The 25,152-nt window shown below is 36.2% G+C and overlaps 1 protein-coding gene across 4 annotated transcripts in view; it reads left to right on the forward strand.

Annotated features, from left to right (window-relative positions):
* Positions 1-2,563: 2,563 nt before the first annotated feature.
* SYT1 (synaptotagmin 1) overlaps positions 2,564-25,152 on the forward strand; it is a 755,577-nt gene continuing 732,988 nt past the window's right edge. For 3 of the 4 annotated variants that reach the window (XM_043966326.1, XM_043966327.1, XM_043966328.1), the window contains exon 1: positions 2,565-3,027. The gene's annotated coding sequence lies outside the window, so the exon portion shown is untranslated. Of the gene's footprint in view, positions 3,028-25,152 lie in introns of all 4 variants that reach the window. The other variant, XM_043966329.1, reaches the window with a different exon arrangement.

Raw genomic sequence — 25,152 nt, forward strand, 5'->3', positions numbered from 1 at the left:
ACTAGCCTCAGAACCAGGAAGAACTGGGGACCAAAACCTGCTTCTGGAACATGCTGGCCTAAAGACTTTTTCACTTGACCTCTCAGTAGCCTCAACCAAGTCTCTAAAACCTTAAGTTGTTGAGAAATTGTATATCTACTTAGGTGAAGGGAATTAATTAAATGAAAATGCTCAGGACTCTTCTCATTTTCAAGAGGAAAAAAAAGTGTAAATTACTTTAGAGTATGTTTTACATCTGTCTTTGTACCCCTCCCCCACCCTAACAATTAAGCAAGAGTGACAAACTGTACATAAATTGAGAGTTAGGAGAAAAACAAGTACATGTGCTTTGTCATCTACTTTTTATTCAGAGGAGAGAGCTCTGAGATTTACCAGGCATATGAAGAGTAATCTCTCTACCTCCCAGAACCCAGCAAATAATCTGTGTATTCAAATTAGATTTAGTTGCAGTATTAATAGACTTGCAGATTATGGATTTTATGGATACAGATGGGTGGTTTGAGAGCCTCTTATTCTAACACAGTCATGTAGTCACGTGGGCAACTGTTTTAACCTGAGTCTCGATTTCCTTAACTGTAGAATGGGGATACCCAATTCCCAAAGTTTTTACAAGGCTAAAGAGAGAAAATTAATGTAAAGCTCTTTAGTAAACCTATATAAATGCCACCATTGAACTGAATTGCTACCCTCCCATTTCACCTATTAGTTATCTGCAAACAATAAGTACTAGATATTCTTATAATAATAAAACTAAAATACCTTTAAAAAGTTTACAAATGTTTTAATTTGGGATCTGAAATATATAACTCAGATCCTTCGTTCTGGGATACTGAGATGCCCTAAATCTATCTTTTGAAACTCCCAGAAATGTAGAAATTGGTCACTTAAAAGGATAAACATATATGCAGGGTTGTCTTCTTTTCCCCTCAGAAATAGAGCCGGGATCTTTATATTAAACACAGGCAAATAGGAGAAATTTAATTAAAAGTTGCAGAAATGTGTTACTGTTAATTGAATCCTTACGATAGTTACATTTTGCAAACCAATGTGAATAAAAGCTCCAGTTCAAAGTGGATGAGTTTGGGGAATTGCTATAGTTATTTATTGCCTTACCTGAACCGTCAGGATAATCTTCTCAGTAAAATAAAGAAGCCAATTAGGAGGCTTCTCATTTGCAGCTATTGATCAGGTTTACACAAACTGCGAGGATTCCCGAGCATAACAAATAAGGCGTTCAGAAACCATTAGCCAGGGTCATGCGGGGAAAGAAAGCCAAGTACCTTTTTGCATTTTGAAAGCTTTTCACCTGTAGAGGGAATTAAAGGGCTGTGTTCTTGTATTTAATTTTTTTATTTTTTTAAACTTGTGTAATTCCAGCTTCCCTCACCGATCCCATCCCCCACTCTGTAGACCTCCCAGCCTGATATTACCCGGTATTACTGTGCTATAAATTGCCTGAGAGCTTAGAAACAATCAGGTCACCACCCAACATGAAAGGCAAAAAAGCTCCTTACTTAACGACCAAGGAAGCATGGGAAAAAGCCACAGTCGGGCTTTGGTGGACACAGGGGTGGCAAACCCAAAGTGCAGGTTGACATAGATAGGAAAAGAAACGAGGCTTGGAGGAGTGGAGGAAGCTGTTAGGGAAGCATCCCCTAACCACGGCCACACTTTGCCTGGGTCCCCAAACTTGCCAGTTTCTGTCTTGGAAACTCGTGATGCACCGAGGGTCTAGCCTAAAGCCCAGAGCTGGGAGTGGGTGGAGCTCTCTCTCCTCTGCCCCACCTAGGGGAGCTGGCTTCCTCTGCACATACCGCACCCCTTACTAGCGGCGGCTTGAAAGTGCCCCGGATTTCGCCACCCCACTCCCCACCCCCAGCAGGCCCAGACCGTCTGTCCTCCCCTAGCTGGACACTCCTTGCGGGTCCGGCAGCCCGGGGAGAGAGAGACAGTGTCCCTTCCTCCCTTCTAGCCCTGTGGGGAGCCGGGGTGTCCCTGTTGCTTTAATCTCCCCGCCCGCCCTTCTCTTCTAGTCCGGCTCGGTTTCCCTCCGTCAGGTAAAATGCCCGAGTAGAACTTCTGTGTCCTCTTCCCCCCACCCCCTTCCCCTCTCCCCTCTCCCCTCTTTCTAAAGCCCTAGAAGAGCGGAATGCACACACAAACTCTTGGGGGGAATGGGGGCTATAGCAGACTGGGCATGCTCAGTCTCTGAGAAGGTTTGGATGGAAAGTGTAAAAAAGAGAGCGAGGGAGCTTTGTATTACGCTGTCTCTTTCTCCTCTAAGTGGAGCTTGCAGAACAGGTTGAGGGTCTCCCTTCTTGCCTTCCCAAAGGACTTATTTGATGCCCTTGGTTGTCATTCGTAGGAAACCCTCCTCCTCTTCCTCCTCCCTAGTTCCATCTCTCCCCACCTCCCCTTCACCCCCACCCCCATCTCCTTTCCTAGGTCCCCCCGTCCGTTGTAGGGATGGAGAGACACTAACAGTACTGGGATGGGCAATGTTGGCTGAACGGATCCACCTATTATTGGTGCTGCCTGATTGGCTCTCGGGGGGCAGCGTACCCGCAAGTCGGCCAATCAGCCAGGCGGGGCTGGGGGATGATGGGCTGCCTCCTCCTCACTGGAGGGATTCCTGGAGAAGCTGCAGTGTGGGGATGCTCTAGCCCGTGCACTGCCCCCAGTGTCTTTCCACCTCCTCTTTCTGCAACCGCAGCAGGAGCAGAAGCAGCGGCAACTTGCACCTGAACCCCTGGTCGAGCCCCCTGGGCGTTGTTGCGCTGAGGGGGGCTCAGACCCCACCAGGGTGTGTGTGTGTGTGTGTGTAGGGCGGGGGCGGCCAGCTGGGACGGCTGGTGGCCCTGGAAGACCTCCCACACACCCACACCCACACACCCCTTTTGTGTTGCAGGCTCTCCTCCAAAGAGCTGGAGGCAGGGAGAGAAAGCGTGTGTATTTCCTACTAGTCACCGAGGGGAGAGCCCTGAAGGACAGAGATCCCGTACCACCTCCTCCAATTTCCTTTCCCAGGTAAGGAGAGAATGTTGGCGGTGCGGCTACTACTGCTTGTTATTCGCTCGGATCTGCCTGCAATGATTTCTTCTCTGTACACTTGGGTTTGGGTAGTGGAAGATGAAGACACAGTGAGAAAGACCCGGGTGGCCTATTGTGAGGAAGATAATAAGAACACATGTGCTGCTAAGGGAAAAGCACTTTGTCCAGCACCAGTCATTTAAAAGCCTGGAGTTGATGTTGGGCATCCCCCATCTTCTCCCTTGCTCTTTCCTTCTCTCCTCCGGTCCCCTCCCTTCCTAAACCCTCTTTCTCTCTTTCCTTCTCCTTCGCTATGCCTGTACAGGGTTTCTTTCTCAACGAGGAGAGGATTGCCTTCTGTTAAAGGAAAAATGCAGAGTGAGGGAAAGAAAAGGGATTTCATTCTCCCCAGGAAAAATACAGTAAAAGTATAACCTGTGCTAAACAGAGAGTAGCAACAGCAGTAAAACTGCTTGCAAGGGAAGTCCACAAACCGTCAGGCTCCAGTTAGGTAGGAAAAACATCTCTTTGACATCTTCCCCACAACCCTACCCCTTGCAAGAAGATCTGTCTCTCACTTTACTTGTTCAAATTGAACCGAAGTGTGTGTGTGTGTGTGGGGGGGGGTAGGGAGGGCTGTTGATTGCTTAATTGCTGTTGATTTTAATTGTCAACCATCTGACTTAGTCAGCTTCCAGCTGCCCTGTGCAGTTAACAGTTTGTCACTACATGGTAGTAGTAGTATCTCAACAACTTTCAAGGTTTGGAGATTAGTAAAAAACCAAACCAAACCAGGAATGACTACTTTCCTTAGAGGATCATTGCTGTGCCCTTTCCATGTGAGGGGTAGGGGCATTCCCACACATAAAGTTTTGTGATTATTGTCCCCCTGAAATCATTATCACCAGGAGAGTCCATCTTCAACTGTACAAGACTCATCTTTCTTTTGATGGAGATGGAGACACCATGAAAAACAAGCTTTTTGCAAAGTCATTCCACCTACAAGTGAAAGTTGATTTTTTTCTTAATTCTCTTCTACCTTCCTGCTTTCTATTCTCCCTTCTCTTGTCTAGATAGCCTCTTCATTTTCTTTTTATAACTCAACAGAATTCTGAATGTCAGTGTGCTCAGTTTCAGCACTTCCTTGAGGAGCCACATGTAGGCTTCAACTGGCAAAGGCTCTTGTTGTATTGGCACAAAGTTTAGGGAGGAATGCTTGAAAGTAGCCAAAATGTGAATTCTACACAAGGAAGATACTTATTCTTTTCTTCTTTCTTGCTACAAGAATGATAAAGATATCAAAACAACGTGTCTCCTTAGCTGAGTCTGTAGTAGGGAAATTAAACATTCTTATTGGGAAAAGCCTCCATGGCAGTTTCAACAGTCTGTAATTCAATCATCACTGATACAAGCTGCCTTTAACCATTATTCATCAGACCCAGCTGAGTGATTTCTGTCAGATGGGAAATGGTAGAGAGAAGTCTCTAGGTAAATCTATCTGGAAAGCTTTCCAAGCAAAGTCCTAAATGAGCACAGAAAAAAAGACAGATGTTCATTTCCAAATAAATCTTTTCCTTTGATTGTTAAGTGTGTGTGGGGGGTGGAGGAGGGGGGCACAGAAGGTGAGGGGGACCTGATCTGTCAAGTCTCATTTTCTTTACCTAATTTCCATTACTAAGATGAAAAAGGGAATTTTCTTTCTTTAGATATTTCTGACTTCATTATTTAGTAGATACTAGGAAACATCATCTCTAAATCTTTTTCATTCAGAGATCAGTCACTTTGGGTACCCATGTGTGATGACTTTATAACTGCCAAGACTCTAGAACTCAATATTGTAATGTAGTGATTGTGAGATTAACAGATTAAATTTGTTATCCCTATCTTTTCTGTTGTTTTCTAACATATTTGGAGATTGCTTTCTATTGGATAGTTGCCCATCCTTTGCATGCAGAAATGACTGCTGTTACAGGAAACTCAATTTCCTGTAATTTGGCATTTTAAAATACTTGGTTTTTCTATGCTATCTCCCTATTCAGAGCTTCCTCTAATCTTTCAAAGTGACACCTTTTGGTTACAAGGACAAAAGGACAATTCCTTAATTATCTCATGGATATAACTGAATTTTCAAGTTTGAGCTTAGATAAACTGGATAGCAAGCAAACATCAGTTTTTTACATGTGGGCAACATATACTTTTTTTGTTGATAGCTTTCATAGGAAAAACAAAACAAAACATGAAACTTTGGCTTTGGATTCAGGCATTTGTTTTTCCTGAGGGCTTTTTAAGTCATTGATTATAGTCATGAATACTATCCAAAGAAAATGGCTGTGAGAACTTAGTAGAAATTAGGTACAGAGATCTTTCTTTTTTAAAGTTTAAATGGCTAGTTTACATTTTGTGGGTAGCTTGGTTTGGGAAAGGACTTTTTAAAAACAACCACAGGGCAGATGATAATGACATACTGATAGTGACATATTGTGCTGTTGCCCTTGCAAAAAGCAACAAATGTTTGAATACTCCAGTTTCATACAAATATCATTTTCTTTCCTTCTTGAAAATATATCTTAAAGGGGAGTCTCAATAATGTTTGATAGCAAGAGTGCTTAATTAGATTGCATGAGAGTTCTGTGAAATAAAAGATTAGCTCATTGAAAGGATTTAATTACAAATGTTCAAGTTAAATATATATGGTGAATTGTTGTTTACAATGGAGCATACTACCTTATCTTGTAGAGTTATCATATTTGACAAAACTGTTGGTTTATCTAATCAGGAAGTACGAGAGTGTGCAACATTATGTTTATATTATAAAATTTGCACATGTTAGATTTCTTGTGTGTTAAATGTGAGGAGCTAGAAATCAGCATGTTGTTTTAGGTTGTATTTGTAGGACAGGGAGTAAGAGAAAGAAACTATTGTTTATCAGAACTATGGAAGATGGTATGAATTTCCAGTTAGCTAAAGAATACCATAAACATAAAATCAAATCTTCATGACCTGTCTCTCTCAGTGTATTGAATTTAGAGTGGGAATTCTTAAAGCAGATTTGTAGAGTCTTCCTATCCTATGGAACTCATATATTACAAATAGGTAGTCCTGAAACACTTACTGTCCTTGTATTTTTCCTGCTGAAAATGAAATAAGGTGATAAAATATTTTAGTTTATTTTAGGATAGGGAAATGCCCTCTTGATTAGTTTTCTATCTGGAAAATAGTGAAATTTTGTATAAAGGCATTAAAAGGGTGAAGTTATTACTTTACAGAGGAATGCACATATAGTCTATTTTATAGATGATTGGGATCAAAGTTGGACTTCATGTTTAGCATTAACATTAACATAAAATCATTAGGATTAGTGCCAAATATTTATGCAGTTGCAAAGTGAAATATTCTGTTTTTCAATCTTTCCAGAGATAAAGTTTTTTTTTTGTAGGTAAATTCCTTTAAAGTTAACCACCACATGTGTTTTATGGATCTACGGAGATTTTATTTTTAAGAAGTATGCCTATATCAACAGCTTAATGAGAAATATATATAATTGTAGCTTGCTAACCAACTTCAAGTCTATACTAGTGGAGGGGTAGAAAGAGGGAAATGGAGGTTATGAAATTTTGGCTGAATAAACAAATCATTGTTTTAATTGATGTTTTAAGGTTTGATTTTGGAACTTTATGTTAAAATGATGCATTGAAATAGAAGGATGAGACATTCATTCATTTTTAATTTTTTTTTGAAATTAATGATACTCTAGGATTGAGGCCCACTTAACATTAAAAAGGGGATGATATCTTTGTTCTGCTTCTAATCATTCCTTGGTTCAAAGGCTAAAAATAGCTAGAGGCACAATACTAATGTACTGTCTGTCCAAATCTTTCCCTTTACTCTAGATTTATATGGATTAAGGAAGAGGTGATTTGTAGAAATCATTGGTGAAAAGGACTTTCAGTCCAAGCAGATGCATATGGACATTCATTTATTAAGTTGGAAGCATATTTTTACATGTGAAACTTTATAATTTAAAAGTAGCACCCACTGGAAAAAGCTGTTTCTGCCTTTCAGGTGCTTTTGGTGGCTGTTACCATCAGTATTTACATTAAGGGAAACTTGTTCTTAATTTTTGAGATGATTTCATACCTTTAATCTCATCTGTTTAGGGGGAAGTGGGTCTTTTACTTTAATTCCTTAGGGGAGAGTCAGTATTTTTCTTGGTGGGTTTTAAAAAAAAGGATCAGAACTCATTCTTATTTGAGTACTCTCTCTAAAATATATCGCTTTATTAACAGAGGATTTATCTTCCTTACTAAAGGGAGGCTGACATTTTTTCTTTAGGCTCCCTGTTTGACATTCCAAGATACTGCCTTGAAGCTACGCTTTATACATTGCCCAAAAGACAAATGGAGCTACTAGGTTTCTATCACGGTCACCACATGGGCACTTAATGTACAAAGTCTGAGTTATGTGGATTTTGAAACTTAAATTCTTTATACACATGGGGAAGAGTGTTTGGCTTTCATTTTACTGTGACGGATGCATTGGTGCCTACTGGAAATAATCGAGAAGGCTGTTTAACTTCATCTATGATTAAGACTATGGTTTATTGAAAAAGTAATTTCTTTTTAATAGACTGTAAGAAATATTGCCCTGCTATAAAAATGGTAAACTTTGATCAGTGAAACAGTGCAGGAAGCAATTTCCTTATACATATATGTTTGTTTGTATATAAGCATACACACACACACACACACACACACACACACATATATATATATGAAGGGAAATAATAACCTATATTACACATGTATATATCATATATTAAAATATATGAAATATACACATGTATATACATTTGCATACAGTTATATCAGAAGACTCTTTAAAACATTTTCCATAAAGCCTTTGAAAACTCCAACCTGTTTTTTGAGTGATTTTTCTTTAAACTTAGATTAACTAAACTTTATTACTCAGTTTAGGATAGATGAAGGAGACCTTTTTTGGATGTTTGCAGATTATGTAATTGAAAGCTTTATTTATTTGATGTATACCACCACATATACCCAGTGGTACAAAGAAATGGGACGTTAAGAATTCTCTACCAATACCAGTATATAAAATGAAGGAAAAACTGGGAATTGGGTTAAGTCATTTTACTATTATTAGCTATGTCAAGATAAAGAGACTTGATTATTTACATTCCCAATCACTAAAGTGTGTGTGTGTGTATGCATATATTTATATGTGTATATATGCATATATGTATATGTGTGTATATATCTATATATCTATATCCTCCTTTGCACCTTGAAAAAAACACTTTTTTCCCCTATGGAAGAAAGATTTGTTTGTTTAAGGGAGCAGATGTGGCAAATTGGAAGAGGAGTTTTGAGAAATAAGTAGACTTTTACTGTGCTGATCTTCAGAACTGATGGTTAGAGGATTTGGGAATAGACAATAAACAGCTTCTCAAGCCATTGTAGTCCCTTGCTGAGGGTGGATTGTGGGGTTAGAACACTGAGTCATTTGAACGTATATATGCCCTCCTGGGGCAGATGAAGATAGCCATAAAGACAGTAACCAGGTAATATAGACAGATTCTTTACAATGATGTATTTTCTTTTCTTTCTTGTTCTACATTATCCAGTTAGTCAGATATCCTTAGGTGCAGAGATTATATTAAAACTGCTTAGAATCTATTTTAAATAAAATGTGTTCTAAACAAAGGGAAGTATTTGCACACATTCTTGGTGACCCTGAACTATGGTATTCATTTCTGTTTTCTAAATGGCTTAGTAGATTAATCAAGGTAAAAGCTCATGAGAGCAAGTAATTTATAATAGTTTTAAGAGATTGATTTTAGGGTGAAAGATTCCTTGAGCTATAGACAGCACACATGAGAAGATTTCTCTTCCTCTCCCTGACCACATCTATCTTTCTGAATCCAAATGGGAATATACAAGGATTAGACAAAAATGTACTATGAAACCCCTGATAATTCTTTCTGTTCATGAGCTATGCCACTACCTACGTGTAAAGCCTATCTAATCATACTTCTAGGTTCATTTCCATTTCTTTCCTAGGCTACATAAACCCCCTTCATTTAATCTCATGCTTTATCATATAGGGAAGAGCCAATGGATAAACACGATCATGTTTTTTCAGTGCCTATATAGTGAGCTCTTAATAAATGCTTGCTGATTGACTGGTGCAGGGGGTGGGGGGAATAGTTAGATTTGGGGTTGAAGGATCAACGTTTGAATCTTAACTCTTCCACTTAATATTTCTGTGATCTGAGACAAGTCATTTAGCCTTTTTGAGTTTCCTCATTTGTAAAATGAGTGAGTTAGACTAGACGACCTTCAAGTTACTTCCAGCTTGATATCTATTATCTTAGGATCCTAAGAAATGGGTTTACTAATTCTTCATTTTGAGCTTTCTGGGTTTGCATTAATTCTCATGAAAGTTTGTATTAATTCTTGGAAAAGCACTCAAATTACCTGTAACTATACACATATGTCATATTATTTGTTTTTTAATACTTAGAAAAAATATTTCTAAGGTAGGATATAAGAGAAGTAAATCTTGGGTCAATACCTGGAATGTCTCCTTATTCCTTGGGTTTCCCATTTTTTATTTTAAAATTTTATGATTCAGACACATGAATAACAGTGAGAACAAATCAATCACTTAGCACGTATTTTATTAAATACTTGCTATGTGCCAGTTACTTTGCTAAGCCCTAAAAATATAAAGTAAAAAATAAAAGATACTGCATTTTAGGAGCTTACATAATATTTGCTAAGATGTGCAAAGAAAAGTACATACAAAATAAATTCAGGACAATTTTTTTGGGGGGAGAAGATGCTAGTACTTAGATTAGCAAAGACCTCATGCAGGAGGTGGTAAATAGATTGCTTTGAAAGAGCTGGAGAATCTAAGAGGTTAAGTTGAGGAGGAAGGTCATTGTAGGTTTGAGGGACAGCTTCCTAAGTAGTACAAAGGCATGATGGTATGAATATTCAAATAGAAAGTAGTTCAGAAATGTTGCTTATTAGCAAGACTTGTAAAAGTGAATTAAAAAGGAGACTGAACTTTTTTCAGTGATTAAAAATCTTGTTTTAACCATTCTTGAATTTTCTTTCTCATGCTGATCTTTCCACAGTCAGTGGAGATGTTTTATTGAGTCTTAAAATGTTATAAGAGAAAATGATAATAGCTTTATTCCTGATGACAACTTTTTTCTTAATTTTATTATTTCCCATAGTATTATAAAAGTATCAAAAATTATTAATGCCATACCTACTTTTATCACCAACCTATCCCAGAATAGAAAATTTAGAGAAGTTTCATGATAAAAGAAAAAAGGCAGGCAAAGTTTAGAAGAGGGAGAATATAGAAGTGAATAATAGAAATAATGAGTATAGATGAGTTTCCTCTGATGATTCCATTATTCATAAAATCTAAGTAAAAAATAAGTTCTTATTTGTCCTCCTCTCTGTTTCAATTCAAACATCACCTTGTTCACTACATTTTCTGTTGTCTGCATATCTTTCAACCATGAATGTCTTACCTTGTCCAGAAAATCTGGGAATTGGTCCTTAATAGTTGTTTTTCTTGAGGAAAGTCAGTCAAATTCATTTTTGACTAAGGCCTTTAATCTCTCTTGCAAGGAAAAGGGGAACCACTCCTTATCAAGCCATGATCAAACTGTTCAAGTAAGCATCCTTTGTGTCAGTAAAATTATTATAGAGAAAAAACATCAACATGACTTCTCAAAGAGTAAGACAATGTAAAGAGAAAGATAACATAGCAGATCAATGGAAGGGGCTTCTCAAACTATAAATCTTTGAGAGTCAATGCTCCCATGACTGGCTACTTGCCTGAAACCCAGTCTTTTCAGTAGATTTGAGAGATGATGAAAAGACACAGTGAGACATTGGAATGTATTGTCTAGGTACTGAAATCTGTTTCTGGAATGGAAGAATATCACCAGTCTATGTTAACCTGTACTCAGCAATCTGTACCTAAACTGATATAACCTAAGACAAATAGTTTGTTTTCCATACACAGTGGGTAATGAAAACCTCAATGTTTCATGAGTTGCTAACAGGAGATAATTGAAAAGCTATTGGTGATTTTATCACCTCAGTGTTTCATTAGTAATTAATGTTAGATAATTCGTAAACTATTGGTAATCTCATTATTTTAATTCATTGAATCCTAGATTTAGAATTTCTATCACAAGTCAGGAGATCAGAGGGAATTTTTTCTTCTAACTGAGAACAGTGACATGTTGACAAAAAAGACAGTATACCTTTAGATTACCTGGAATTGGTTTCTTCTATGATTACTACTTGTCTTTTAATTATAAATATATGTGAAATGAAATAATCACACAAATTACAGGAACTCCATAAATACATTTTGATTTTTGATACTTGATAGAGATAGTTGAAAGATTTCCCCCCAGAATTCCAGACTTCATTCAATTATAATCATATTATCTTTCAAGAGGTAGAAGACCAATCAAGGAGAAATTGGATTTTGGATATGATTCTCACCAAGAAAGAGGGATTGGATGTATAGATGAATTGGATAGGGACTTTGAAGTGAACTGACTCCTCCATCTTAGAGTTGATGATAGAAAATATGAAAGAATCTAGGGGTAACTTATGAGTCATCTTGGATTTGGGGAATGAAAATTGAAAAGGAGGGTTAGATTAGGTAAGACACTATAGACCAAAATTGTCCACGGTTTCATCAACCCTTTTGAGGTGAGAAAGCTGTCAGGAACAAAATTCTTCTAAAAACACAAGAAAAAGCATTCTGAAGATGAAGAAAATTAGATAGTCTAAGAAGATAATGTGCATACCTAGGTAACTCCCCAACCAACTTAGATGTTTAGGGGACATGTAGAGAAATGTAAACGAGCTCATGTAATAGAGACTAAATGCAAAGGCAAAGTAGGATACTTCAGTGACTGAATAATGGTCAAAGTCCTATAGCTCAGAATTGACTGAATACCATGAGGATAATTAAGGACAATGACAAAAGCCCATCTTTTTGAAAAAACTATGTTGAGGAAAATGGGAGTATCAAAAAAAAAAAGATAGAAATCCTCAAAGTAAAATGGACTGTGTCATTTTTTTTTAGAGAAGACAATGGTGTTTAAATACTAGACTGGGGAGCTTGACTTGGGTTCCTGGAAAAACTATGGAACATATAATTAAATATACAGTTGGTGAACATCTAGCAAAGCAAGCAGTGATCACAAAGAGTCAGCATGATTTCTTTAGCATCAAATCATGTCAGCCTAATCTTTATTTTACTTTTGATAGTTTTATTAAACTGGTAGATTCAGCAAATGTTATCAAGTTTACCTGGACTTTAGCAAAGCCATTTAATCAGTGCTGTCATTTTAAAGAAAGATACAGAATACAATATATTACAGTTACATGAATTTGGGATGGGTTGAATATTTGACCCAGAGAATAGTCATTATTGAATTTATTTCAGCTTGGCAGGAAATTTCATGTTGTACCCAAGAGATCTGGGTTTAACCCTATTTGTTAAACATTTTATTAATGACTTAATTAAAGGAATGTATGACATAGTTATACTTTAGAAGAGGAAAACCTGGGAGAGATAGCCAACATGCTTTATGACTAGACATGATATAAAATAATCTGGATAGGCCTGATTGTTGGACTAAATCAAATAAGATAAAAGCCAATCAAAATACATATTTAGTCTTATACTTGGATTTAAAAAATCATCACCATATGTACAAGATAGTAGTCATGGTTAGACAATAGTTCCTGTGAAAAATTATCTGGGGTTTTTAATGTACTTGAAACCCAGTATGATTCTGGGTTGATATGGCATTCTACAATTCTGTTTCAGTCCTTGGCTACATTAAAATAGGTATAGCTTCCTGGAATTAGGAGATAACTATCTTGCTATACATTGCCCTGGTGAGATAACATCTGGTATATTGTGTTAAATTCAAAGTACCATATTTTATGATGACCCTGGAGAAGGTACCCAGGGTGGTAAAGGGTCTTGAGATCATGTCATTTGAGGATCAGTTGAAGGAATTGAGAATGCTTAGTCTGAAGAAGAGAAGACTAGAGTAATATTTGTTACAATGAAGTACAAATTAACTGGGACAAAGTAAACCAATTAAATTAATATATTTACAAAGAACACACATTTTTACATCTTAGAAAATTTCCAGTATATAATATCATCTCCTTTATTGCAGTGACTTTTCACACAATTCAAAATTAATTTCACAATATTTTAATACATAATATTTTATGATTGATTCTAAAACTACATAGTACATGGGTTATTAAGCCTACTTTTGATGAATGAGCCATTTTCTTAAGTCTAGCCTTGATTATAGCCCATAGAGTTTCAGTGGAGTTTAAATTAAGAATTCACAGGCTATTCACAATTTTGGATTTATTACTTAATCTTTCCTGACATATGGCATGGCACAACGTCATGTTGCACAATTACATTTCTTCTATAATTCTAAACCAATTATGCTTCTCAATATATCAACATATTTATCTAAGTTCATCTTTCACTCAATTGGGATAAGTCTTGTAGGTCTAAAAGAATTAAAATCCTTTCCTATCAAAGTCTTAATTTTTTGCAGGGAGATAGGTGATATTTTACACTTTGACAAAGTTTTTCAATTATTATAGTCCCATCCAACTTCTTCTGACAATGATTTTGGCATATCCTTAAATAAAATGTGAGGTACATCTGTAAATGTACTTTTCAATTTCAATAGTCCAGTCTTACTTTGTGTTGTTTTTTGTAGGAAAAACATTGTTTTTTTTTTCTTCATAATAACACTTAGCAACTTCTTTTTTCTTTGTTTTTTGTTTTTGTTTTTGTTTTTTTACTGGTCTTCTTGCCGTTCTTCTAAATTCAAGAATCCCATAACAAATTGTAGAAGAAACAATGACAGTCCCTAATGTAGGTAGAACACTGTAAGGCTTGGATTTTTTTTTTTTTTTTTTTTTTTAGAATTAATTAGGGGGCAGTTGGTGGCGCAGTGGATAGAGCACCGGCCCTGGATTCAGGAGGACCTGAGTTCAAATATGGTCTCAGATACTTAACACTTACTAGCTGTGTGACCCTGGGCAAGTCACTTAACCCCAATTGCCCCGAAAAAAAAAAAGAATTAATTAGGAGGTTTTGCACAATATTCTGCCACATCTGGCTGTTGTTCTTAATTTTGGTGGGACTGATTCTTTTAATTATAGATTTGAATAATACTTGAAATATTTGACACCCTTCTACCAATCGTTGTTGCAATATCTCTAGTGGTCAGTGACGTGTGCTCTTCAAGATCTGAAACATATTTCCTTGGATTAATTCCAATTTTTAAAAGTACAACAATTAAAAACATCAAAAAAGAATAATGAAAAATGTGCACAGCATGTGAAATCCATTGTTCAAGTAGGAGAGAACTAACTAAACATCTAAAAGCCAGCTCAAAATGCTTTCATCTGGTCAAAGTCAATTTTATGAGCTAGCCTAGTGTCAGTAGAAGAACATACTTGGCCACTTCTTTTTAAAATGAGGCAATATCAAAAAGTACTCTGTCTCAAATAATTTGCACACCACTGTAGCTATCTTTAAGTAATGGAAAGATTTGTCACTTCAAAACCACTTAAAAGCAGAACTTGATTTTATATGATTCAGAAGACAAAACCAAGATAAGTGGGTAAACTTATAGAAGCATCAGAAATGAGCTTCCTCCAGCTTTAATGTTTTTCCAGACCCCATATCCCACTTCTGTGTTCGAGATATTCAAGCACAGGTGAGCTTACCTCTTAGCTGTTATATCAAAGAGTGGATTCTTTTTTCAGTAGGGGTTAGGTTCAGTGACACTAAGTTCCCTTGAAAATCTAAATCTTGTAAATTTTCTTTTGTCTCTTTTGTTAAATCTTGTAATTTTCTAAGTGAAATCTAATTGAACAACAAAAAAGTATACATATTTATTTATTTTTTTACGTCTTTTGGCTTGTTTGAATTCATAGCATAAAAGTATACTTTCCCAGTAGATTGTTTACTGGCTAGAAGATCTACTATGCTCATAAGTATTTATGATAGCATTTAAGTTACTATACATTAATTAATAATAGTAATAATAACATCCTTATGTTTTTAATTTATAAGGTACAGAAGGAAATGAGATGATAAATAGAAATTCATTTTTAATTTATGAATACAAAATAGTATAACTAAGTGTAAGAGATATTTGACATCATGTTCTTTTCTTAGTCCTTATGGGAATTTACTGTTAAATTTAATCCATCAAATATCTATTAATCTGCATCTCAGTGATACATCCCTTGTAACAACATATTAAAAACAAAATGGTTACAAAAAACGAATGAGCATGCACACCAACTTTGAACATGGATGTACCATTCTACACTCATAGTCCACTAACTTGAGGAAAAGGAAGTAAGGATTTTTTTTTCTTGGAGGCTTAACATATTCGTAGTGATAACATGGTATTGCATCATTGCTTCATAATTAAATTCTTTCTGTTTACATTTTTGTAGTCGTTTGGTATATTGTTTGCCTGGTTTTTCTTATATCACCCTACATAAGTTCATAGAAATCTTCCCATACTTCTCTGAATCTTTATATTTGTAATTGACATTGTGGTTGATCAAGTGAGGTATCTGTAAAGTATTTCACTTAGTTCTTGGTGCATAGTAGGTATTTAATAAATGATTGTTCCCTTTCCCTCACCTTCCCTTCCCTTTTCTTAGAATGCATCCATTCCCTAATAAATAAATATCTGTAATGTTTCAAGGCTTTGCTACCCAAAAAGGGATGCTATAAATGTTTTCAAACCCCTTATTTTATAGATGAAGAAACTGAGGTTGAGAGTTTAGGTGACTTGCCTGAGATTATATAAGTAGTAAGTTGCAGAACACTAGGATTTGAATCAAGATTGTTTGAAGTCATACACAGAACCCTTCACCTTGTCCATCTTTTGCTATCTCCCCTCTCAACTACTCCCTAGACTTCCTGAGACCATGCTCTAGGATACTTAATACACAGAATTGGAACCACAACTGAGGTCATTTTTTTCTCATTGGTAACTGAGCCAATGCAAATAGGAATACTTCGTTGTAACCCGTAAGTCCCAGAGAGAGCTTCCCATCCCATCTGACCATCTGCTCCCCACCATCTCTTTGCTACCTGCCCTGCTGCTTTATGAACCTTTTGTTTTGGGAACAGTAATCATATCAATACTATCACAGTTCCTTAAAAGAACAGTTCAGTTGATTCCCAAATCTATTCTACTCACCATCCTTGTAATTTTCCAAACAAAATCAACCTTTCCTGGTTACTATTCTCCATATATGATGTCTCCCTCTCCTGCAATGTAAGTAATTTAATAGCAGGTATTGTTTAGCTTTTGTATTTTTATCTCCACTTCTTATACTTCTTGACCCAAAGTAAGTGCTTAAAAATACTTTTCATTCACATACTATGCCGTCTAATCAAAACTTGGTGTTCTATCACATTTTTCAAGATTTATCACAATCTTTTTGAAATCTCTCTGAGACCTTTATTATGTTGCATGAGTAATTAATCATGAATGGTCAGCTTTTTATGAAAGTAATTGGCATTACACTTATGTAAATTTATTTTGTGGTTAGCTAGAGAAAAGGGGAAGGAATTGCCCAAACTGAGAAAGTGATGTGTAAATCCCTGGTTCTGTGACATGTGAAGATTTATATGGTCATACCTTCTCACACCTATTGTTTAGGAAATTTGGAATTTGGGGACTTCTCTTACTTTACCAACTACAAGGAGTATGGATGACATTAGGAATGGGAAGAATTGGGAAGAACACTCTAAAATTTTAAAAATAGCCTCAACTACCAGCTAAGTGAGTAGAGCTTGAAGTGGTATTGTCCTGGTCCCATAACAGAGATCAAGGAAGGAGAAATAGCTCCCATATTAGAAAAATTGGGCTCCCTTACTTAAACCACTGTACCCTTAATATTATCATTGACCAGACTCAACACATGGAAGCATTGTATTTTGAAACACTTGGACTGTGAGAGAAGCGTGGGATTAACGGCTGCCTAGAATAGCCTGGAATTTTTATAGATCAAGAGGCTTACAGTGTTATCTCAAAGTAAGCTTTCTTTTTGACCAAGTTTCTTCTTCTAATTTCAGCTGGGAGAATGGAACTGGATACTACTCTCCTTTCCTTTGATATGGAGAGAAATAATAGGTTGAGTACTATGGGCTAATGGAAGACTCTCTTGTCCAGAAATCTTACTTTCACTGTCTCAAAGTCTATAACCAATAAATCCTCCCTAATTAGTCAATATATTTTTATTGACTTTTGGATTAGAAAATTAGATTTCCATTTTGCTTGCTAGAAGAAAGGAGGGAATAAAAATTTGGATGAAAGTCAGAGAACATTCTGGAGAAAGGAAGACCTGAATGGAATGTTGCAACAAGGGTTATTTGGATCACAAGAAGGCACATTGAGTTCTTGTGGGTTGGGGTTCAAAGTTGGTAGGATGAAGGAGAACTACAGGCACAGGAAAAAAAAATGTGGGAAGGCCAACAAAGACAAAGTTTGATTACTTTATCATTTTGTCTAGGGCTGGATGGAGCTTGGTTTAATAGACCAATGATAGTAAAGCCACAGAATCATAAATTGTAAAGGACTTTAATGGCCAACTAATCGAATCCATTCCTGAACTGGAATCCCCTCTTCAGTTGCATTAATAGAAGCACAGCTTTTAGGAATGGGGAGTTTACTGTTCTTGTCAGTCTGTATCTGGAGTATTGTGTCATTTCCTGGCACCCCAGTTTAAGAAAGACATTGGTAAGCTGAGGAGTGACCAGAGGGAGGCAACTAAGATAGTGAAGAATCCTTAAGTTCATGTCATATGAGATTCAGTTGAAGGAACTAAGCATATTTAGCCTCAAGGAGAGGAAGGCTCAGGGGGACTGAGAAAGCTGTGTTCAATCAAGGATTTGAAGGGCTGTCATGTGAAGGAGGCAATAAACTAGTTCTGATTGGCCCCTAAGGGCAGAACCAGGAGGCAGGAGCTACAAAGAGACAAATTTGAGTCTGGTGTCAGGAAAAATTTCCTAATGATTGGAGGTGTCCAAAAGTAGGATGGCATGCATCAAGAAGTGGTGGGTTGCCTTATCCCCTTGTGATGTCTTTAAACAGAGACTGAATAATCACTTACTGGATATGTTAGAGGAAAGATTCCTTCAAGTATGGGCTAGGCTAGATGACCACTGAAGTACCTTTCAGTTCTCCATTTCTGTGATTTTAGAACTTTTGGATCTAAAGATTATACAACTTCTCATCCTATCCTTTGGCCACAGATTTTGTGGCTATATATTTCCTATAGGATGGACAGTTAGGTGGTACAGTACAGAGAGTACAGGGCATGGTGTCAGGAAGAGTCACCTTCCTGAATTCAAATCCAGTCTCAGATATTTAGTAGCAGTATAAACCTGGTCAAGTCACTTAACCCCATTTACTTCAGTTACTTTATCTGTAAAATGAGCTGGAGAAGGAAATGACAAACCACTCCAGAAACTTTGCAAAAAATAAAATGTCATGAAGAGTCAGATGTGGCTGAAAATGACTGAATAATAACAATAACAATTTCCTATAGGATGACATAAAAACTTCTCCACTATTTAATGTGTAAAACCTTTGATAATCTGGCACTGGTTTACCTTTCCATCATGATTTCACATTACTCTCTAAACGTTCCAGACTGATAATTGTCCGGGGACTCAATGTTCCATTTCCTACCTCCATAAATTTTCACAAGCTATCCACCATGCCTGTAAAATACGCCTTCCTTAACCCAGTCTCTCATAGTCTTTATCTTTATTTAAGGCTTAATTTATGCGTGATATTCTTTAAGAATCTTGTCTTGAAGTTCTTCTCTACCCAGTTGGCAGAGTTCTCTTCCTCCTCAAATTAACTATATACATGTCATATCCCTTTCAGGAAAATGTAACCTCCTTGATGACTGATTTTTTTTTTTCTTCATATTTCCATCACCCAGCAGAGTGTCTTGCACATAGTATTTTAGAAACCATTCAATACACATCTTTCTCTGTGTTCTTAAATGGTCATACATATAGTTGTACTTCAATAGTAACATATAGGGTGGACCAAAAAATTTAGTGCAGGTTTAAGAACTAATTTTAGCTATTAAGCATAGTAATGAAGCTATTAAACTTGAATAGTACCTGTTGTCAGCTATTAGACCTTAAAAATGCACTAAGACTTTTGTACCATTCTATAGGTAGATAGGTCTGTGAGAATCACAAACTCAAGTAAAATAGATTTAAAGAGAGTTTAATACTACTACATTTTGTTCTCTTTTGTTATTGTTGAGTTGTTTCAGTCTTGTCTGACTCTGTGACCCCATTTGGGGGTTTTCTTGACAAATGCTGGAATGGTTTGCCATTTCCTTCTTTAACTTTACAGGTTAGAAACTTTGGCAAAGAGGATTAAGTGACTTTCCCAGGGTCACACAGCTAGGAAATGTCTAAAGCCAGATTTGAACTCATGAAGATGTGTCTTCTTGGTTCTAAGCCCAATGGCATAGCCACTATGCCACTGAGCTGTTCTCTGATTCGTTCCTTGAATATCATTAAAATTAATTAAATTTTTGCAAATATTTGTGCAAAATCTCCAACACAATTTTTGGATAACTCATTCTCAAGAGAAAACATTCATATATTTTATTCTCTAACTTTTAAAATAGGATCTCATGGATAATTCCTCATATACATTTTACCCTATTCATTTTAGTGTTATGCTGCAGATCTGTAAGCATACAACATTGGTATTTTATTATATAATCTACCTTCTCTTTTTTTTTAAAAGGAAGGTAAGGCTGGATTTGTGATTTCAATATCTATATACATCATTACCTCCTCTGTAACTTAACTTTACAGTTTCCCTGTGTGCACTGAGTGACTTGCTTATAGTCATTGAGAGACTGGACTTGAACCCAAATCTGTCAGGTTCCAACCTTGACCCTCTGACCTCCCCACACAACAGTGTCTTGTAGTTCTCATAAATGCCCTTAGGTCTCTCATTTATGTACCTCTCCCCTTTAACTTTTTTTTCCTTCTAAAGAATGGATTATCCTTACTTTTAAAAGGTTTTATGTATTTAAATGAAAACATCAAGGAGGTTTTAAAAATTACAGTTGACTTTTTTCAAATTTAATTTCCTTCTGTGGTATATATTTGATTCTATCTTACAAATTCCAATTTAGACTTTAGAAGAATAAATAAATCACCAAAACAAATCATTTTGTGTCAGTTATCATTTAGGCAACACAGGATTCAATGTATTAACAGGATATTATTTTTCCCTATATCTAGTTTCATATCCTGGTTTCAAGAACTCTATAACCCACATTCTTCTGATCTGTATAAGTCACTTCATGGGAGGATGTTATGTGCTTAGAGAGGCACATTAACTTTCAAAACACTACAAGGCCACTTAATGTGCTGCACAGTAATGAAGCAGTGATTAATGACTCAGCCTGAAACTGGCCTATTTTCTACTGTGAAGATGTAAAATATGTACATGGAACTCTCATTGAATGACATGTTTGGGCAACTGGATTTTCTAGTTGATCAATTACTTTGGTGAATAGAAAAGAGGCTACCATATGTAGTTTAGCTTGCCAAAAAAATTGAATGCAATCAGATACAAAAGCTTTTCTTTGCTTCATCCCTTGGCATGAAAAAGTCCCTTGGCTTTTGAAACCTTTCCCCGCTATTTTTCTAACAGTATTTTATTTTCCCCCAATTACATGTAAACAGAATTTTTAACATTTATTTAAAAAATTAAGTTCCAAATTCTCTCCCCTTCTTCCTGAGACAGTAAGCAATCTGATATAGGTTATACATGTGCAAAAACGAAAAAACATGTTTCCATCTTAGCCATTTTGTGGATGAAAAATCAAACCAAAAAAAAAGTGAAGAATAGTATGCTTTGGTCCACATCCAGACTGCATGAGTTCTTTCTCTGGAGATGGATGGCATTTTTCATCATGAGTCCTTTGGGACTATCTTGGATCACTGTGTTGCTCAGAATAGCTAAGTCATTCACAGTCAATCATCATACAGTACTGCTGTTACTGTGAACAAAGTTCTGGTTCTGCTCACTTCACTCTGCATCAGTTCATAAAAGCTAATACCTCTCTTAATAAAGTATAAGAAGCTCTGACAAGTTCTACTTAGCTGGAAAGACTTCAATAGTGGCCCCAAATATGTGTCTACTGCCCCCAACCATAGGATCAAACTGGAAGAGATCTTATAAGAAAACTTTATTTCCAGTAAAGTTGGAACTGAGGCAGGACAGTGATTTTTATGACCTATTATTATAAGCCATGGCTTTTGCTCTGTAGTTATAGCTTTTGAGAACTGAAGGTTGTCTCTGCACCATGATGAGGCATGAGAGTAGGAATTTAGTGTTATTAAAAAAAAAACCCTCTAAAACTTTACTGAATGTGTCTTCATTTTTTATTCAAAAAGTACTTCAGGACCTTATAGTAGCTCAGTCTTTATCCTGACCATCAAATGTCACAATGTCAGAGAGATATGGGAATGGATAGAGGAAAACCTTCCTTACTTCTCTGACTAGAATGCAGGGGTCTTAACTTATTCTCAGAATTTTGTTTTCGTATATGCATAGTCAAAAGTAATACTAAATTTCAGCTGGAGGTTAATTAAAATAAAGATGTATTTCCCCCACCCCCATCCACACATCTAACAATGAGCCACTTCTTTTTTGGGGGGGAAGAGGGGTCAGTGGTCTCCAGCATAAGAAGTCATGCTGTAGTATTTATTGATAAGTGAGTAAAAAAAAAATCAAACAAAAATGAAAGGTTGTGCAGATGAAAAAGAAATGGGCCATCACATCTCTTATGGTGGAAAACAGCAGAGTGGAGAGGAAAGAACAAGGGATTTGTAGTTGGAAGACTTGGATTGAATCATGGATCTGCCACTTGGTCCCATGGGCCTTGGACAAATCATTGAACATTGCTCAGTTTCAATTTCTAAAAAGAGAAAGAGGGGGGAAATAATTAGGTATATCAGTACTAGCTAAATTTTATATACAATACTTCATGACCCTGTTTGGGTTTCTTTGTTTTTTGCCAAGATACTGGAGTTGTTTGCATTTCCTTCTGAAGCTCCTTTTATAGATGAAGAAACCGTCACAAGCAGGGTTAAATGATTTGCCCAGGGTCATACAGCTAGTAAGTGTCTGAGTTCATATTTGAACTCAGGTCTTCCAGACTCCAGGCCTGGCACTCTAACCAATGTGCCACCTAAATGCTGAATTTTATATAAAAATATATGTAAACAACTTGACAGGCTATCCATCTATGTCAGTATGGTAATTGTGTATTTTTCATCCACTTTAATTTTTGAGTATGAATGATTAGAATAATATATTATATATTGTTGTAGACTTCATTGAGGCATTACTGTAGTATGTTATAGTCTCAAGCAGTTAGGAATATTAATAACTAGTATTTATATAGTGCTTTAAGGTTTACAAAATACTTTGCAAATATAATCTAATTTGAAACTCACAAAATTGTAATGAGGTTAAGTGCTATGATTAGCTCCATTTTTGAAGAAAAGGAAATTGAGGCAAAAAAAAGCTTAAGTGACTTCCTCAGGGCCACAAAGCTAATTAAGTGTTTGAAGTCATATTTGAACTCAGATCTTCCAAATTCCAAATCCAGTCTTCTATTCCAGGTGCCATGTAACTATCAGTGCAAGATTGAGGTTTTTTGCATTGCTTTATTTCTTGGATAAAAGAAACACCAATATTATTTTGGAAAACTCCTCCTATTAGAGATGAATATTCAAGATGTCCTACAGTGGAACCTTCAGAATTGATTTTTTAAAAATATTTTTATTTAGATCCATCTATGCTTCTCACCTTAATCATAAAGGAAGAATACTGGATTCTGATTTAGTAGAGAATACATGTAGAAATTTGATATGATAAACTTTATTAACCACCTAAGTGCCAGCATACAAATTTAAAAAAAAAAGAAAAGAAAGAGAAAGAAGAAAAAAGGAAAGAGAGAAGGGAAGAAAGAAAGAGAAAGAAGGAAAAGAAAGAATGCATGACAGTTCCCTGCCCTCAAGGAACTTATAGCCTGATGGATATTACAGTTACCAAAGAGAAGCTGAAAAGGAATGGGAGAGAGTGCCAAATGATAGACTCTATTTTTTTTTTGGTGGGGCAGTGAGGGTTAAGTGACTTGCCTAGGGTCACACAGCTAGTAATTGTTAAGTGTCTGAGGCCAGATTTGAACTCAGGTCCTCTAGAATCCAGGGTGGGTGCTCTGTCCACTGTGCCACCTAGCTGCCCCTAAATGATACACTCTAGATCTGAAGATGATGATGGAATCAAAACCAAGTAGAACAGCTGTTGGCATATGAGTGGTTTGACTACCATCATTAATTGAAAATAGGTCATTATTAAACCCCATCAAGTATGTTCCATTTTGTATCATTTTGTTGTCCTGCTGGTTTCATATCCAAATATCCTTAAGAGTATTTGTTTTTTTCTGGATCTCACAACAGATTCAACACAAGCTTATTTTCTTCTAAATTGCCTTATCCTGTTGGTGAGGTGCTATTACTCACAATATTCTGTCATCTTCCTCAATAATGTTTTCCAAATGAGCTTGTACTCTAAACCAGTATTGCCAGGTTTAGCCAACACCAATTTTCCATTTGGTAAGATCTAGAGTTCACTGGCTGGGGGGTATTTCCTGGGCACTTTCAGCTTCCTTGATTTAGTGTCTGCTTTACAACAGTAAAACTTGCCTAAGAAAGACAAACAGTCAATATCGTTACTATTCTGCATTTCCATTTCAAGATTGACAGTTCATCTAAACCATTCAGGGTGGAGCCACTGTAAACATAGTATGTCTTTCGACCTTATCTTTTTTTTTTTAATTTGGTATTTATTTTGACCTTTGCTCTAGCTAATTTATCTGACTACAGACAGATATCTGATTCAAAGATGAATTATTTTTGTAATCATTCATTTCCTATTTAAGAAATAGTCAATTTCTGGGTTTTTTTGGTGAGGGCAGCTAGGTGGCACAGTGTATAAAATACCAGCCCTGGATTCAGGAGGACCTGAGTTCAAATTCTGCCTCAAACACTTGACACTTACTAGCTGTGCGACCCTGGGCGAGTCACTTAATCCGCATTGGCCATATAAACAAATAAACAAACAAACAAATAAATGAATGAATTAATGAATAAATAAGAAATGTCATTTGGTGGTTCTCACATTTAGAACCTTCTTTATTTGTCTTTTTGAAGTAATTATTCATGATATAAATCTGTAAAGCTTTCTTTTTTGTTGTTCAAGATGATGGTATGTCCCCAAGGAACTAGACTTAGATATATAGAAGTCCTAAACATCATTTCATTCAGTTACTTTAAATTTGTAAGTAGTATACCAAACCAAGACAATTAAATAACTAAATAATTAAAATAATTAGTAATAGTTTTTAAAACTTGAATTTATGTAAAGTTTTATTGAAGTAAACTTACAGTCCAGTTAGTTTTTACACACCATAACAATTATGAATGCATGATAATTACAAAGTTGCATACAGTGTTATTAATCAGTATTAATAATTATCATTTAGTATTTTAACATTTTATTTAACACCAAAATTAGCATGTCCAAAGATGCTTCATTGGCTTATGGGATTTGGAAGGATAATGCAGTAAAGAAAGTCTGTAGTCCTCTGCCAGCAAAAAGGGATCGAGAAGTTTCATTCCCTTTTTAAAATTCCTACCTAAAGCTATTTTTGTCTCAAACAATGAAGTTTTATTAGTGCAGTAGGGAAGAGAAATGTTTGTTCCCCCAATGATTTTTAATCCCTCTCCAAGACCTCAAGCCTGTTTAGAAACTAGTACCTACAGATAACAAATGTTTTGGCAAAAGCTCCCAAAACACACGCCACATTGATCACACCCACTGAGAAATGGGGGAACCACTATCAT

This window comes from Dromiciops gliroides, chromosome 5 (genome assembly GCF_019393635.1).
Source record: "Dromiciops gliroides isolate mDroGli1 chromosome 5, mDroGli1.pri, whole genome shotgun sequence".
Lineage (NCBI taxonomy): Eukaryota > Metazoa > Chordata > Mammalia > Microbiotheria > Microbiotheriidae > Dromiciops > Dromiciops gliroides.